This window comes from Balaenoptera physalus, assembly GCF_965194825.1.
Source record: "Balaenoptera physalus genome assembly, chromosome: 5".
Lineage (NCBI taxonomy): Eukaryota > Metazoa > Chordata > Mammalia > Artiodactyla > Balaenopteridae > Balaenoptera > Balaenoptera physalus.
Window position 1 is genome coordinate 16,211,199 of NC_138884.1, and position 18,811 is coordinate 16,230,009.

At 35.5% G+C, this 18,811-nt stretch overlaps 2 long non-coding RNA genes across 2 annotated transcripts in view; both read right to left on the minus strand.

Annotated features, from left to right (window-relative positions):
* Positions 1 to 18,811, minus strand: part of LOC309660829 — a 1,143,314-nt gene that overhangs the window by 928,032 nt on the left and 196,471 nt on the right. The window lies entirely within an intron of this gene.
* Positions 997 to 18,811, minus strand: part of LOC309660850 — a 71,878-nt gene continuing 54,063 nt past the window's right edge. Inside the window, exon 2 of the long non-coding RNA XR_014263678.1 lies at positions 997 to 16,997. This is a non-coding gene — a long non-coding RNA (uncharacterized lncRNA). The remainder of the gene's footprint in view (positions 16,998 to 18,811) is intronic.

Consider the following 18,811-nt stretch of genomic DNA (forward strand, 5'->3'; position numbering starts at 1 on the left):
TGTGAGCATACCACACAATTATATATGTGAATGTGTGCAGCTCAGAGATAGGCACCTATCTCAATAAATGTTCATTTCCTTCCTTACTTCCTTACCATATCCTATATGATCTCTCCATTATACTGAAGATGTGATAAGTATGTTTTATTCCTTTATTAGTTTTTATGTGATTGAGGTTGATCTGCAATGTGTTGGTATCATTGTACCTTATTTTACTCCATTTTCCCTTTTCAATGTATGAATATATTTCTATTTGAAATAAATTTACATTGAAAAAATAGGTTCCTCCTTTCTTATTAATTAAAAAATAAATGTCTTCAATTATCATGATATTTTAGAATATATTTAAAATAATTTTATTTAGTTTATATGGGAACTAGAATTGGGTGAATAGCAGCTCAAGTGTCTCTATACATTTGTTGCTCTGTTAGTTCTTCCTGAAATTATTTGATGTATGTGCATTTGTCTACTTTCTCAAGAACTGAAAGATTTCCAGAATAGGGACCATGACACTTTTTTCCTTAGTGAGGTATCCAGGGCTTAGTAATCAGTGTGGGCAGATCTCAAATATTAATAGTGACTGTCTGACTTTATAATATGCCTGTATGTCCAATCTGTGTTAATCTACATTCTGCAGAGTTCAGGTCATTTAGAAGTAAACATTTTCATGTTATTATCAAAGTCCTTCAAGAGTGAATTCTTCTCTGAAAATTTCCAGTTAGACCCTTCTTAGCATTCTGGAAATTTGTACAAGATGTCAAAAAATGAAGAGGAAGCAAATAATTAACTTCCATCAGTATCTCTACCCACTACAAGTTTGTATCATAACATTGATATTGTGTAAATACAAACTTTTTAATACACATTTGAAAATTGCTATACCTATATATGAATAACAGTTAAAAATATTTCTAGATGTGCCTGAAAATTGACAAACATAGATTTTAATTGCCAAACACATATTTGAATTTCCAAAAATGTCATTCTATTTTATGATTTTTTTAAAATTTATTTATTTTATTTATTTATGGCTGTGTTGGGTCTTCGTTTCTGTGCGAGGGCTTTCTCTAGTTGTGGCAAGTGGGGGCCACTCTTCATCGCGGTGCGCAGGCCTCTCATTATCGCGGCCTCTCCTGTTGCGGAGCACAGGCTCCAGACGCGCAGGCTCAGTAGTTGTGGCTCACGGGCCCAGTTGCTCCGCGGCACGTGGGATCTTCCCAGACCAGGGCTCGAACCCGTGTCCCCTGCATTGGCAGGCAGATTCTCAACCACTGCGCCACCAGGGAAGCCCCTGATTGATTTTTTTTTTTTTTTAATCCCATGGACATAAGTTTCTATTTATGACAATATACAGTCTCTTCCTAAAGAGGCTACTATCCCAGATTTGGTTAGAATTGTAATAAATATAATATAAACGTGAAGTACTGCCTATTTTCAGTAGTAACTGAAGGAAATGTTGGGATTTTCCAGGATATGGTGACAGCTGTCAAATGGAACTAACACGTATCAGTGATGTCATTCTGAACAGAAGACATGATGATTAAGGCTGAAGGTGGGAGGAGAGTGTCAATGGATACAGAAATAGAACTTAGCTGATCTTGAGCAGTAAGTGTACAATGTAGTGAAATAAATTTTAATAATTTTTATTTATATGGATAAATAGGTTAGCCATGATTATAATAACTTAGAATTTATTACATATTAATAGTCATTGAAAAAGGAGATTAAAATGAATGGTTGAATTTATAAGTGGGGAAAAAATTACCATATCATTAATCTGTCAAAATAAAGCTTCAACAGAACTACTTATCAAGTAAGATAACTTAATGTTGAGGTTAAGTGTATGAATTCAAGGCAACATGACTGTGGTTCAAATACTGGCTCCTTTGTACAGGATCCGGATCTTTGGTATCCACTTAAAAAAAGCGCACAGCATGAGAGCTGTGAGTTTAAGTTTTATTCAGGGTCTTGCTGAGGACTGTAGCCTGGGAGACAGCCACTCAGTTAGCTCTGGGGAAATAGCTCTGAAGAGGTGGGGGAGAAGCCAAGTTATATATGATTTTTGGCTGGGAAATATGTGTAGTCAAGCATACAGCTTGGTAAAAGACTACTGCTAGGGCTTCCCTGGTGGCGCAGTGGTTGAGAGTCTGCCTGCCGATGCAGGGGACACGGGTTCGAGCCCTGGTCTGGGAAGATCCCACGTGCCGCGGAGCAACTAGGCCCGTGAGCCACAACTACTGAGCCTGCGCATCTGGAGCCTGTGCTCCGCAACTAGAGAGGCCGCGATAGTGAGAGGCCCGCGCACCGCCATGAAGAGTGGCCCCCGCTTGCCACAACTGGAGAAAGCCCTCGCACAGAAACGAAGACCAAACACAGCCATAAAAAAAAAAAAAAGACTACTGCTAATTATAAAGAACATATATCTCAAGTTAATGATTTTAGTGCTTTTCTATATATGGGAAGATCAAGAATCTGGGATCATTGAAATTCTTCCTGAGATATACTTCCAACTATCTAAGGGGCCTGCTTGTCCAAAGCACAGAGTGTCTCATCCTATTTTTCACCCTGAATTCCTTTCAGGGTGCACTGTTGGTTGTCAACTGCAGTGGGTTATGACTTAACCCTTGCAGAACCGGGTGGTGAGCAACAACTCTCTGTGCCCACATTGGAATGTTACTTACCTCTTTTAACCCCTGTTTTCTCATAGGTAGAATGAAATATTGATAGGCTCTACCTCAAACGGTTATGGGGATTGAAAAATAATATTATAAGATTTTTCAACCTGTGCTTGACACATAGGTCTATATAGAATTTTGTTACAGAAAAAATGTCCACAGAGAAATAATGTGCAGACATCCACCAAGACCAAAACATTCTAGGAAGAGTGGGATAAGACATAAAATCTAAACTGAGCCATATGGTACTAACTCATCCCAGTAATTTCATAAAGTCAAGATGCTTAGGTAGACTGTGGAAAGTTGTACTGAGAAGTATTATCTTTGCAATCAGACCAATCTGGGATTAAATTTGGCTTTCCATTCTTTAATATTTGTGAAACCGTGGGAAATTTACATATACGTTTTAATCTTCCACTTCATCATCTGTAAAATAGAAATGATATTCTTATAAGGCTGTTACAAATGAGACATCAGGCCTGAAATGGAGTTATTTATATTAAGCTTTATGTCACCACACTAGACTTAAGTTAATGATAGTTTCAACTCTCCCAGAAATGGAATCTTGAACTAGTCAATCAGAAGTTGCTTGATCAGCACTAGTTAAGTAATCTGCCTGATAAAGTCCTGCCATCCCTTAAAGGAAAGTAACTTTGCAATAACCAACCTGCTTTTTTGTCTAGATAACTTCCTTGTTCCTCCTCCCTTCTGCCTATAAAATCTTCCATTTGGTACAACTCCTTGGAGCTCTTTCTATATGCTAGATTGGATGCTGCCTGATTAGAATAAATTTTTGCTCAAATAAACTCTAAAAATGTTCAGTATGCCTCAGTTTATCTTTGTAAAAAAAGCTGTTGTATAAGGAGATAACTTATGTAACCTAGTTCAGTGCTTAGTATAGTTGCTTATGCCCTCAAAATTATTGTTCTTGAGAAATGACTCTCTAGGTTGTTTTTAACCCACCCTCCCACATTCAAAAATTTTAAAAGATGAACTGAATATATTTTTAAAAATCTGTTTGAAGTTATTAGAAAGCTACCAGTGTTAAAGAAAAAATATTCTGCTACTTGTTAAAAAAGGTAAGGGAGTGTTTGTTCAAGACTATTGCAAAAGGGCTAAGACCATTGCAGTAGGGGAGAGAGATTGCACTCAACTCCAAATACAACAAAGACAAGCAGGGATTTATAAGACTGAGGGAATCAGTGAAAGGAAAATTTCTAAGGGAGACCCAAGGGCTGGTGGATTCTTGCTAAAGTGGTCGAACAGGATTCTTTTTTTGTTGTTGTTATTTTATTTTATTTTACTTTATTTATAGCTGATTTGAATTTTATTTTATTTTATTTTTATTTATTTTTTTATACAGCAAGTTAATAAGATTCTTGATAAGGCAGGACTTATACATTAAAGATGGGGGATGAGGAACTTGATCAGACATCAAAAATGATCAGATATCAAGGGTGAGGGATTGACTTAGAAGGATTCTTTGCTAAGTCAAGCTTAGGCAGGCTGAGAGAAAACAAAGCCTCCTCAAAAAGAGGGATTAGAGGAACTTGTCTAGAATTTGGTCAAGGAGGGTCTTTGTTATTAGGCAATAAGCATGTGCTGAGAAAGAAAGATACAGAGGAGGACAAAAGCCAAGAGACGTGGGCCTATTATTTAGTGCCATTTTTCTGTTGAGGAGATTGCCAATAAAGTAAAAGTTGAGGTAACAGAGTGAAAAGTTGAAAAGAGTTTCTAGCAGTCTCACAGGAATGTGCTGACAAAAACTGAAGTTCAATGTCTTACAATTTCAATTTCAGGGATGAGGGAACCTTGCAAATATTTCAGACTTCTGCCTGAGACCTCTTAGAATGTTACATCCTAGGAATAACTACAAACTGGAATAAACCATCCTTTACCAGGATTGATGTCTAGTCTTTAAATGCATCAATTTCTGATCAGATTTGGTGATATGCCCTTGTTTTTTGAAGCAGAAATAAATCCTTTCTCTGAAAGGTAAAATCAAAGACTTCAAGTTTCAGATCTGACATGCAAAGAGCTTAGAAGTTGTCACTCTTATCCGTATAGCAAGAAAAAAAGCTGAACAAACTAAAATCAAACAAACTAAAAATTTCTTGAACTCATCAGAGAACTCAGGTTGCAGGGAAAACCACCATACCAAATCTGGAGAGGCAGGAGAATCTAACAAATCACAGCCAAGATCTGCTTTGTAAGATCTGGAGGAGAATGTGCAGGAGCCATAAGCTGAGAGGGACACTTAAATGGTAATTCTGATTGGTTGCTGGAGCTGAAGGGTAGACAAGCATGAGAGTGGGAAACTACTGGGGGGTGAGGGGAAACTCAGAGGTAGGGATACCCAGTACTTTCAAAATATGTGACGCAAAACTGATAGAATTTTTCTCCAGGAACTGCACGAGCTTCTGGTGAAGAGCCAAGAAAAACCTTCTCCTTGCTCTAACAGGTCCTACAGGGAAATGTAAGATTTTAAAATATACTCAGAGTGCTCTCCATAATAAAGGACTGCTAATCAGGGGACAAGACTTTACCAGGCCTTACCTCACCTAGATGGAAGGACATTTATTAAGTTCTAGCCCTCTCTAGCCTTCTTGTATCATGCAAATGGTGGAATGGAACCAAGAAACACTTGTCAAGACCCAGGGTCACAGGCACACTAAAAGAGGAGATGTAATCATAAGATTAGAAAATGTTTCTCCCTTCCAACACCTTACCACCATTTCAGTAGCTGAAAGAGTTGCAAAGTACAGGCTGTATTTGAGGAATAAGAAAACACAAAGACAAAAGGAGAGAGAAAAACAAAAACACTGGGACATTTTTAAAGCCTTGGGCACCTACAGTTAGAGCAAACATTAAAGAAGCCCAACTCATAGCCTGATTAATATAAAATCTCACACTAAAGAACTTTTATCTGAGTTCCTATTACCTGATATATCATATCCAGATTTTAACAGGAAGCTATAAAACATTCTAAAAAATAAGATAAAAGCACAGTCTGAAGAGGCAAAGCAAGCATCAGAACTAGACTCAGATATTACAAAGATTTTGGAATTATCAGACAAGGAATTTAAAATAACTATAATTGAATGTTAAGGACCCTGTGTTAAGGTTGATTAATTAAACTTAATAAATATGTTAGAATATATGTTAAGGAAAAAGCAGACAACATGTAAGAAGAGATGGGTAATGTAAGCAGAGAGATGGAAACTCTAAGAAAGAATTACAGTAAATGCTAGAAATAAAAAAAAATTATAAGGAAAATGAGGGATGTCTGTGATGGGTTCATCAGTGTACTGGGCACACCAAGGAAAGACTCAGTGAGCTTGAAGACATCAATAGGAACTTCCCAAAGTGAAATGCAAAAAGAAAAGTGATATAATTTGTTAAAAAAGAGAAGGGGGTTAGGACTTCAACAAATATTTTTGGGTGGACACAATTCAACCCATGACACTTGGTTATGAAATACCTGCATTACACGTGAAGTGGTGTAGTGCCATTTGAAAGTAGGTACAGATTACTTGTAAATGTGTATTGCAAATTCTAAGGCAACAACACAAAAACATTTTTTAAGTGTATTTGAATAGCTAACAGAAGAAAGAGACAAACCATATGAAATGCTTATTTAAAACTAAAGGCAGGAAAAGGAGAAAAAAAGATTATGAGCAAAAAATAGACAACAGTTACAAACATAGTTGATATTAATCCAACTATATTGATAATCACTTCATATGCGAATGATCTAAATACACCAATTAAAAGAGATTGTCAGAGTGGAGAACAACAACAACAAAATACCAGACCCAACCATGTACTTTGAGTAGGTTACAAGAACCTATGTTGAAAATTTTAAAATTGGTTAAATTAAAATATATACTATGTTAACACTAATTTTAAAAAAACCTGGAGTAGTTATATTAATTTCAGACAAAGCAGACTTCAAACAAGATCAGGGATAAAGAGGACCATTATATAATGACAAAGCAGTCAATTCCCCAAGAAGACATAAAAATCTTTAGCATGTATGTACCTAACAACACAGGGACAAGATATGTGAGGCAAAAACTGATAGAATTTTAAGGAGAAATAGACAAACCATATTATAGTTAGAGACTTCAACACTCTTCTATCGGTAATTGCAGGGTCAAGCAGGCAGAAAATCAGTAAGGATATAGTTTACCTGAACAGTGCTATCAATCAACTTGATCTAATTAACATTTATAGATTATTCCATCCAACAAAAGAAGAATGCACGTTCTTCTCAAGATCATGTGGGACATTCAAAGTAATAGACGACATTCTGTTCCATAAAAATATTATAATAAGTTGGAAAATACAAAAATCATACAAGTATGCTCTCAGAGCACAGTGGAATTAAATTAGAAATCAATAGCATAAAGACAGCTAGAAAATCCCCAAACATTTAGAGATTAAACACATTTATAAATAATACTTTGGTCAAAGAAGTTTCAAGAGAAATTAAATTAGAGAAGAGAGAAAATTAAACATAAAGCAAGTAGGTGAAAATAAATAATTTAAATACAGAGCACAAATAAATGTAATTAAAATTAGGAAAACAATAGAGAAAAGCAACGAAACCAAAATATGATTCTTTGAAGAGATTGATAAAATTGGTAAACTTCTAGGCAAGAAGAAGTTTAAACCAAGGAACAGAGAGAGGAGACAAAATTAGAAATGAAAGAGCATAGACATTAAAAAGATAATAAAGGCATACTCTGAACAACTCTGCGCTAACAAATTTGATAACTTAGATGTTATGGGCCAGTTCTCTGAAGACCCAAATTATAAAATTCTCACAAGAAGAAATAGTTAATTTGGATTGGCCTATATCTATCAAAGAAATTGAATGAATATTTAATAACCTTCCAAAAGAGAAAGTGTCAGGCCCAGGTTTCACTGGTGAATTCCACCAAACATTTAGAGATGAAATGACAATTATCTACAATCTGTTTCAGAAAATAGCAGAGGGAACACTTCCTTACTCATTCAGTGTGACTAGCATTACCCTATAATCAAACATCAGATAAAGATATTATAAGAAAGGAAAAGTACAGACTGATGTCACTCATGAGCATAAATACAAAAATTCTTAACACAATATTAGCAAATTGAATTCAACAATGCATAAACATAACTACATACCACAACCAAGTAAGGTTTATTCCAGATATGCAAGGCTGGTTCAATATTTGAAAATCAAATAATGTAATTCCTCACATCAATAGGCTAAAGAAGAAAATCATACAATCATCAATTGATGCAGAAAAAAATAGACAAAAATGAAACACCCATTCATGATAAACCCTCTCAGCAAACTAGGAAAAGGGAAGAATTCCTCAAATTCATAGAAAAATCTACCAAAAAACTACAGCTAAATTAATACTTAGTGGTGAAAAACTGGATGCTTTCTCCTAAGATTAGGAAGAAGGCAGGGATGTCCCCTCTGTCCTCTCCTATTCAAGATTGTACTGGAAGTCCTAGCTAGTGCATTGAAAGAGGAAAAAGAAATATCCATAATATCTGACCAAATTATGTTTATTCCAGTAATGCAAGTTTAAAATTTGAAAATCAATAAATACAATTCACTAGATTAAGTAACAAATGCCTATGCTTATCTCAAAATTTCAGAAAAAGCATTTGATAGAAAGGATCCGTGATAAAAATGAAGGCAAAGTGGAAAGATAAGGAAACTTCCACAGGGTCATAGGTGGAATTTTAAGTATGGCCATCAATGACACTGGCTTTTATATAATACACTCTCTTTTGAATGTGGGTGGCATTTGTGAATTTGATGAGTTGTCAGTCCAGGGATTCTATTACATTATATAGCAAAAGGATGGGAACTAATCTAATCCAATCACAAGGAGCCCTTTGAAAACAAAGTTTTCTCCAGTTGGTAGCAGCAAGGGAAGTCAGAGACAATCAAAGTCACCCTCGCTAGGGACTGTGGTTGGCACTGAGCAAAAAAACAGAGGCCTTGGTTTTTCAATCACAGTGAATTGAATTCTGCCAACAACCTGACTGAGCCTAGAAGTGGATTCTTTCCCAGAGTCTCCAGTTAAGAGCCCACTTGGTTAACACCTTGATTTTGATCTTGTGAGACCCTAAGTAGAAAACCTAGCTGAAGCCCCCTGGACTTCTTCTGACTTACAGAACTGTGAGCTAATAAATAAGGGGTGTTTTGAGCCACTAAATTTATGGTAGCTTGTTATATATCAATAGAAAACAAATACATCTAGTCTGATAAACTGTGCTTCCCTCAAGTAAGTAAACAAAAAACCCCACAGCATACATCACAATTAAAGGTGAAATAGCAATAGTTTTGACTTTGAAATTAGGACCTAGACTAAAATGTCCATTATCACCACTTCTAATTAACATTTTTGCTGGAGGTCCCAGCCAGTATAATAAGGCAAGTTATCTTAAAGTTAAACAAATTGATGGAAAAAGAATAAAGTGTCATTTTTCATAGATAATGTGATTTTGAACATAGAATCAACAATTAAAATTAACAGATGTATTTAGCATGTTCACTGAATTCAAGGACATGGTACAAAAATTAATTGTATATCTATATATTAGCAACGAACAATCAAAAAATAGATAAAAACATACCATTTGCAATAGTTTCTCAGGCATCAAAGATTTATTATATTCAGGGGGAAAGTCTCCTTTAAACTGTCTCTTTTATTGAATGGCATTTGGGATATTGCAGAATTTTTCCAAAGTTTAGAAATTTACAATCTTGGCATCCTCGGTCATCTAGGTCTTAACTAAAGCGTGTGTCTTTCTTGCTTATTTAAAACCTTTGACTTTCCAATTCACATTTGAGCACTGTGTTTCTGGCATCTCATAGCTAACTGAGCATGGGTAAATCTTCCCAAGGTTTTGTGAGCAGGCATTTCCTTTTTTAGCCTGTGAACAGTGACTGCCACCAACACCTCTTGTGGATTGTTTGATCCCTTGTTTTTCAAGTCTGGCTGTGGTTTAGAATCACTGAGGAAGCCGGGCAAAGCTCCTCGTGTTCAGATTCCACCCTCTGGCTTTGGATCCAGGCATAGATATGTTTTAAAAGCTTTCTATGGGATTCTAACGTACCTCCGGGGTTGAGAATTTCTTGCTTACGACTATAAAACAGTAGTTCTCAACTATCGCTGCACCTTAGAATCACCTGGAGAGCTTTTACAAAACACTGATGACTAAGCCTTACCCCAAATTAATTAAATTAGAACCTCTGGGCAGATATCTGTGACAGTACTGGCTTTAAAAAGCTCTTCAGGTAACTCCAGTGTACTGTTAGTATTGAGACCTACTTATACAAAACCTGCCTCTAAGGGAGGTATTTTCACTCATCATTACATTTGTTTCGGTTGGAGAATCACCCTCTTCAGGTTCCTCAACTGAGTTGATGTTCCTAGAAACTAGCAAAGACCCATTCCACTGGTGTTTGGTCCTCAGGACATTATCTTTCCACAGGTTTTGAACAGCCTATGTGTTGGTTAGCATTTCTTTCTACTTTTTTCCTGAAGTGGTGGGGTACATTGTTCCATTGAACTCTACTATTTCTATATGACTTGCAAGAAGACTCCGTAGTTTTTAATATCTCTTAAACTGCTTCTTAAATTGATCTCTCTTTCTTTCTCTTTCCTCTATTACATGTAGGTGTAGTACAGTTTCCTGGCACTGGGTGCCTTGTTTTTTCTTTGCTATATGGCCCAGATGTTTGATTTTTCTAATATAGTTCTCTAAATTTTGTTTTGTACTCTTATTTAGTAAAAAAAGGGGGTATTAAGAAGTTTTGGGTCTGATAAAATCATCCATAGTTTAATCAAATCTTGTGCTCCGTCCTTTTGAATTGAATAATTCCACATAGGACATATCCTGCCATCAGCAACAATCAACCCAGGAATTGGATATAATGTTATTGTCCTCCCTGGCTCTCTTGTCCTATGTCTCTTCTTTCTATATCATGCCTTAAGATCTAAATTTCAGAAACTTTTAAGGTAGAATAAATATTGATACTCTCACTTTATTATGGTTATATTACTTTGAAACTCAAATAATAATAATACTGTTGTTTTTCTTTTCCTTCTGCACTGATTTTTCTACCCTTTCCCTTTAAAATCTTGCTTCGTTTTCTTCAACCACTTTGTAGAGACAAACTTATATGAGATAGTCCCTCAATTGCTCTGACTCTAAATTCTCTTTTTGTGTCTGAGGCTACCTATGAATATTTTCTTAGATCCTGGCACACTCTGAAATATTATTTTGGATTTGGCTTCTCTTGTGTTGAATTTTTCTGGTTTCCTATTAATTTCATTGATTTAATAGCAAATAAACTCCTCTATCCCTTATCGATATCTTATTTTAAGAGAAGCTAGAACTGAGTATTCTTTATATTTTCCTATTTATCTATCTTGGCCTCTAAGATGTAAATTTCCTTTTCATATTATCTAAGTTTTTATCCTAGTAAGTGAATTTTTCTTCTAAGGAAATTTCCCTCCTTACCTTGAGCTTAATACTCTTGTCTTCCCATATTTAGTTTTATCCTTCTATCTCTTTGGTCTGAGAACAAAGCTGAGCAATATTTTATCACCTTTAAAAATATATAGACTTTTTATTTTTTTAGACAGGTTTCACATTCAAAGCAAAATTGAACAGAAGGTATAAAGATTTCCCATATACTCCCTGCTCTTACACATGCATAGCCTCTCACATGATCAATATCCCTCACGAGAGTAGGTACATTGTTATAGTTGATGGAGCTGCATTGACACATCATTATCACCTAGAATCCATAGTTTACCTTAGAATTTGCTCTGGTGTTTTACATTCTATTGGTTTGGACAAATTTATGACATGTAACCACACATTTATAGTATCATACAGAGTAGTTTCATTGCCTTAAAAATCCTCTCTGCTCTGCCTATTCATCCCTCCCTCCCCCAAACCCCTGACAACCACTGATCTTTTTACTATCTATGACAACCATAGCCTTACAAAATATGCTTTAATAAGACTTGAAAGTCAGAATAACTCCTTGATTCCTGGGCTACAGAACAGATGTTGTGTTAGCAGTCATGAAAAACAACATTAATCTCATTGTACATCTCCATCAGAGCTCTTGGATGACCAGGTTCATGTCAATAAGCAGAAATATTTTGAAAGGAATCTCTTTTTCTTAGCAGTAATTTGCAACAGTGGGCTTAAAATAATCTGTAAACTATGTTGTAAACAGATGTGCTGTCATTCAGGCTTTGTTGTTCCATTTATAGAGCACAGGCAGAATAGATTTAGCATAATTCTTAAGGACCCCAGGATTTTGGGAATTGTAGATGAGCATTGACTTCAACTTCAAGTCACCAGCTGTGTGAGCCCCTAACAAGAGAGTCAGCCTGTCCTTTGAAGATTTGAAGCCAGGCATTGACTTCTGCTCTCTGGCTATGAATGTTCTAGGTGGCACCTTCTTACAATAGAAGGCTATTTCATCTACATAGAAAATCTGTTGTTTAGTGTAGCCACCTTCATTAATTTTCTTAGCTAGATCTTCTGGATAACTTCCCACAGCTTCTATATAAGCAATTGCTGCTTCACCTTGCCCTTTTATGTTTTGAAGATGGCTTCTTTCTTAAACCTCATGAACCAACCTCTGCTAACTTTAAACTTTTCTTCTTCAGCTTCCTCACCTCTCTCAGCCTTCATAGAACTGAAGAGAGTCAAGGCCTTTCTCTGGACTAGGCTTTGGCTTCAGGGAATGTTGTGGCTGGTTTGATCTTCTATCCAGACCACTAAAACTTTCTCCATATCAGCAATAAGACTGTTTTGCTTTCTTATCATTTGTGTGTTCACTGGGGTAGCACTTTCAATTTCTTTCAAGAACTTTGCCTTCACATTCATAACCTGGCTAACCGTTTTGTTCAAGAGAGCGAACTTTCAGCCTGTCTTGGTTTTTGACATGCTTTTGTCAATAAGCTTAATAATTTCTAGCTTTTGATTTAGAGTGAGAAATGGGAGACCCTTCCTTTCACATGAACACTTTGAGGCCATTGTAGGGTTATTAATTGTCCTAATTTCAATATTGTTGTGCCTCAGGGAATAGGGAGACCTGAGGAGAGGGAGAGAGATGGGGGAATGGCTGGCTGGTGGAGCAGTCAGAACACACAAAATATTTTTTCATTAAGTTACCGTCTTATATGGGTGCGGTTCGTGGTGCCCCAAAACGATTAGAATAGTAATATCAAAGATAACTGATCACCATAACAAATGTAATAATATTGAAAAAGTTTGAAATGTTGCAAGAATTACCAAAGTCTGACACAGAAACATGAATTGAGCAAATGCTATCAGAAAAATGGTACCGATAGATTTGCTCAATGCAGGGTTGCCACAAACCTTCAATTTGTAAAAAACACAAAATCTGTGAATTGCAATAAAGTGGAAGGCAATAAAGTGAGGTATGCCTCTATCAGGCTAAAACCTCCGGAACAACAGAAAATTTGTGTTTTGCCTCCTAATTTCTAAGAGTTCTACATAAGAAATGACTTTTTGCAAATGTTAGGTCAACTCAGGTCAAGTAAAAGCTACAGAACCTCCTATTTAAAGCCTGTATCATCTAAAGCTTGAATTTTTGCTGATTCTGGCTGGTCTGCCTTTGTAAGGCCAGTGAGGTGTTCAATAGCTGAATTTATCTTGTTGATATCCTTGAGATCTCTTGGAATTTTCTAAACCCCACCCAGCATACTTGCATACAGCTAACTAGCTCCTTTAAATCAGCCACTAGCACAAGCTAGAGTTTTATCAATGAAAAAATCCACGAAAACCTAGGGCTTAAAGTGATTATTTCTAGGACACAGAAGCTACTACTGAACTACAATAGCTACAGGACCAAGCCAGGGTTTTTTAATTAAAAAAAAAAAAGAAAGAAAGAAGGAAAGAAAGAAAGAAAGAAAGAAAGAAAACATAGGTGACCTATCACTTAAAATCTAAGACATTGAAGTTAGCAATCAACTTCAAAAAACATCCACATGGAACAATGTAAAGTGAAAACCACCAAATTTCAATTAGCATTTTTTTTTTAATTAAAAAAAATTTTTTTTAAATTGTTGCAGAGCACGGGCTCTAGGCACGCAGGCTTCAGTAGTTGTGGCTCTCAGGCTCTAGAACACAGGCTCAGTAGTTGTGGTGCATGAGCTCCACGGCACGTGGGATCTTCCCGGACCAGGGCTTGAACCCGTGTCCCCTGAATTGGCAGGAGGATTCTTAACCCCTGCGCCACCAGGGAAGTCCTCAATTAGAATTTAAGTGTTATTGTGATTCCCAAATTCCACTTCTTTAGCAAATATGTTTTAAATTCAATATGCCAGATCCTTTCGTTTTCCTGATATGAAATTACCTCTACATCCCTTACCGCCTGCTTCCTTCAGGGATAGGCCAAACCATTTAGAACATGAGACACAAAGGAAGAAAGCAGAATGCGTGCTCTCTGATTTCTGCTGGTTTCTAAGAGCAAGAGTCATAAGTGACTGCACTAGACGAGTCCCCAACCTTACTTCTTCCCTGAAGGAGGGAGGTGAGGGAGTAAAGATTGACCAGGCATTTTACGGTAATAATGGGACTCCCTCCACAAGGAGGACATAGAGGAAAAGGGAAGGAGAGTTTACTCTGTGCGTTATACTCCTCAAAACAAAACATAACATAACAAGCTAAAGGAAATCTTGGAAGTTTCCTAGGAATTTCGTTTCACATCATCACTGATTTAATTGCCAGGTTAAACAGTTATCTACTAAGAGGTTTTGACCAAAGAAAGGAAAGTAAATTAAAAATAAATACGTAGGTAAATCTGAGACCAGCTCATATCCAAGAGAAGCTGTTTCTCTGAAAATTTTAGGCCTGTTTTTTTACTAAGCTGAAAGATGCGTCTCCTGAGATCAGAAAGCTCAGTTTAGATCTGAGAGTAGAACTAGGGAGGCCTAACAAGAAGGAATATGGCTCCCGGACTAAGGTTTTATAGGTGAGAGAATAACAATAGAGAATCTCTAGAAAAATTTGCATAATTCTTTCAACGTGTCATAACCAGAGAACTTTGTCCGCGGACAGGTTTTATTTTCACACCTCTGAGGAGTAAGTTTTTTTTTAAGTCAACTGCCTCCATTTTCTCACTGAGTCACCAAAGTTTGAGAGACTCTATCTACCGTGTGTGGGTGCCAAGGAGCACAGTCGTTCCATGCTATCTCTTTAAATTTATCTCTTGTAATCAATATGCATCTGAATTTTGTTGGGGTTTTACTGCTTTAGTGTTTAATCAATTTGAACAGGAAAAGTAAAATAATGACTCATCCAAAAGGACTCAATAACCTGAAAAGGGAAGATTAGGCATAACATTTAGACTGTGGACTTCCACTGAAATAGAGCTGATGGAAAAGAAAAAAGTTTGGATACAAAAGTAAGAGCAAAGATATCCAGGCAAACGTAAACAAATTAAAAGCAAAATATGAAACTACTAACATAAGACAGAACAGCATTCAAGGACAGCATCATTAAACAGGACAAAGCTTTTTATTATATAATGATAAAAGGTGCAAGCTGAGAATAATCTATAGTTATACAACTTTATGCACCAAACATACTGACAAATCTATAAACTCCTAAGAACACAGGGAAGACTGTATAAAAAATGTAATTTATAGTGGGTGATATTAATATAATGCCTCTTTCAGAATTTGACAGATCAAGTTGATAAAAGAACTAGAAGAATAATGTAATCAATAATTTTGTTTTAATAGATGTACATAGATGTTTATATTCTAGAAACTGGATTTGCTTTTGTTTTGGAACATTTAACAAAATTTGATTGTATGTATTTGCCAGAAAAAAAATCATAAAAATCATGAGATATTATTTTGTGAAACTCTATGGAGCACATTTGGAATAAAACAGATATTTATTGGTAAAATAAACAGAAATTGGTGCAAGAAAAGGAAAAAAAACTGTGAGAGAATAATAACTATGGAGAGGATTAGAAAATAAAGAGAAACAGGAATTTAAAGCTAAATTCTATTTAAATTTTTAAAAATAATACTCTGCATATTATTTAACTAGTTCAGGTTATAGAAAAGTATGGAAAATGCCTTAATTTATGTTAGAATTCCTAGATAACCTTAATACCAAAGTGTGATAGATTATATATAAATCCCTTAATAGAGATGGAGCAAATATTCTTTACAACACAAGTGCAAAGCAAATCCAGAAGCGTGTTAAGGAAACTAAGACACAATAACCAACAACGAAACTGCAAGTATGGTTCATCATTATGAAGATTATCAGAATAACTCATGGCATCAATGTGTCAAAGAAGAAAAAAATATATGAGTGTAATAATAGATGCTGAGAAGACATTGGTAGAATATAACTACCATTTCTTTTATTTTTAAATTTTTTATTGTATTATACAATTTTTAAAGGTTACTTTCCATTTACAGATTTTACAAAATATTGACTATATTCCCCATGTTATACAATACATTCTTGAGCCTATCTTACACCCAATAGTTTGTACCTCCCACTCCCCTGCTCTTCTATTCTCCACCCCCCAACTCGTAACCACTAGTTTGTGCTCTGTATCTGTGAGTCTGCTTCTTTTTTGTTATATTCACTAGTTTGTTGTATTTTTAGATTCCACATGTAAGCAATATCATAAAGTATTTTTCTTTCTCTGTCTGACTTATTTCACTTAGTATAATACCCTCCAAGTCCATCCATGTTGCCGCAAATGGCAAAATTCTGTTCTTTCTTATGGCTGAGTAGTGTTCCATTGGATATGTATAGCACATCCTCTTTATCTATTCATCTGTTGATGGACACTTAGGTTGCTTCTATATCTTGGTAATTGTAAATAATGCTGCTGTGAATATTGGGGTGCATGTATCTTTTTGAATTAGTGTTTTTGGTTTTTTTGGATATATACCCAGGAGTGGAATTTCTAGGTCATATGGTAGTTCTATTTTTAATTTAATTTTTTTTAACATCTTTATTGGAGTATAATTGCTTTATAATGGTGTGTTAGTTTCTGCTTTATAACAAAGTGAATCACTTATACATATACATATGTTCCCATTTCTCTTCCCTCTTGCATCTCCCTCCCTCCCACTCTCCCTATCCCACCCCTCTAGGTGATCACAAAGCACCGAGCTAATCTCCCTGTGCTATGCGGCTGCTTCCCACTAGCTATCTATTTTACGTTTGGTAGTGTATATATGTCCATGCCACTCTCTCACTTTGTCACAGCTTGCCCTTCCCCCTCCCCATATCCTCAAGTCCATTCTCTAGTAGGTCTGTGTCTTTATTCCCATCTTACCACTAGGTTCTTCATGACCTTCTTTTTTCCCTTAGATTCCATGTATAGGTGTTAGCATACTGTATTTGTTTTTCTCTTTCTGACTTACTTTGCTCTGTATGACAGACTCTAACTCCATTCACCTCTCTACAAATAACTCAATTTCATTTCTTTTTATGGCTAATATTCCATTGTATATATGTGCCACATCTTCTTTATCCATTCATCCGATGATGGACATTTAGGTTGCTTCCATGTCCTGGCTATTGTAAATAGAGCTGCAATGAACATTTTGGTACATGACTCTTTTTGAATTATGGTTTTCTCAGGGTATATGCCCAGTAGTGGGATTGCTGGGTCGTATGGTAGTTCTATTTTTAGTTTTTTAAGGAACCTCCATACTGTTCTCCATAGTGGCTGTATCAATTTACATTCCCACCAACAGTGCAAGGGGGTTCCCTTTTCTCCACACCCTCTCCAGCATTTATTGTTTCTAGATTTTTTGATGATGGCCATTCTGACCGGTGTGAGAGAAACCTCCATACTGTTTTCCACAGTGGCTGCACCAATTTACATTCCTACCAACAGTGTAGGTGGGCTCCCTTTTTTCCTCATCTTCACCAACATTTGTTAGTTGTGTTCTTTTTGATGATAGCCATTCTGACAGGTGTGAGATGGTATATCATTGTGGTTTTGACTTGCATATCTGTGATGATAAATGATGTTGGGCATCTTTTCATGTGCCTGTTGGTCATCTGCATTTCCTCTTTGGAAAAATGTCTATTCAGTTCTTCTGCCCATTTTTAAATTGGGTTGTTTGTTTTTTTGATGTTGAGTTGTATGAGCTGTTTGTATATGTGGGATATTAATCCCTTATCAGTCATATCATTCACAAATATTTTCTCCCATTCAGTAAGTTGTCTTTTCGTTTTGTTGATTTTTTTTTTGTCAACTACCATTTCTAATTGAAGCTCTACATAAAGTAGGAATAGAAGAAAACTACTTAAAGATTTTCTAACAAAAATCAAGAGCAAATATATTAAATTGTGAAATGCTAAAACTACTTCTATTAAAATTAGGAATATGACAGTAACACCCTTATGACTAATATTATTCATCATTATAGTAGAGGTCTTATTTAACAAAAAGTATAAAAATTTAATTTAAAAATTAATTATATAGTATAAATATTGGATAAACAGACAGTATAATTTTAGTTCCAAATTATATATTTGATTCTGCCAAAAGAGACTATACTAAAATATTTTAGAATTAGAATAACTGTGTTTGCTTCATAAAAATATATATATATATTTATATAGCTATTTATATAGCTATTTAGTAGCTATTTTCTATACTAGCATTAATCACTTAGAAATAGAAACAAGAAAAGATATTCATTCACAATAGTTTTTAAGAGTATTTGAATTAAGTTAGCTAAAAAAGCATAGAAATTATAAATTCCCATAGTAGGAAATACGTAGAATTTCCACAACAGAGAGATATAACATACTATCTCTAGAAAGGTAAGTTGTGAAAGCTTCATAAACTGATATAGAGTTAATGCAATTCCAGTCAGTATCCTGATAGTATATTTCATATATGAACATCTAAGTTGCTGTAATAACCAAGAATAGTTAAAAATTTTATAGTGAGAGTGATTTACAATATATTATAACTTACTACACAGCTACTCTATTATAAATAGTGTATTGGAACAAAATAACTTCCATTAGTAGGGCCAATACTCCATGGGAACCTAGGGAGTCAT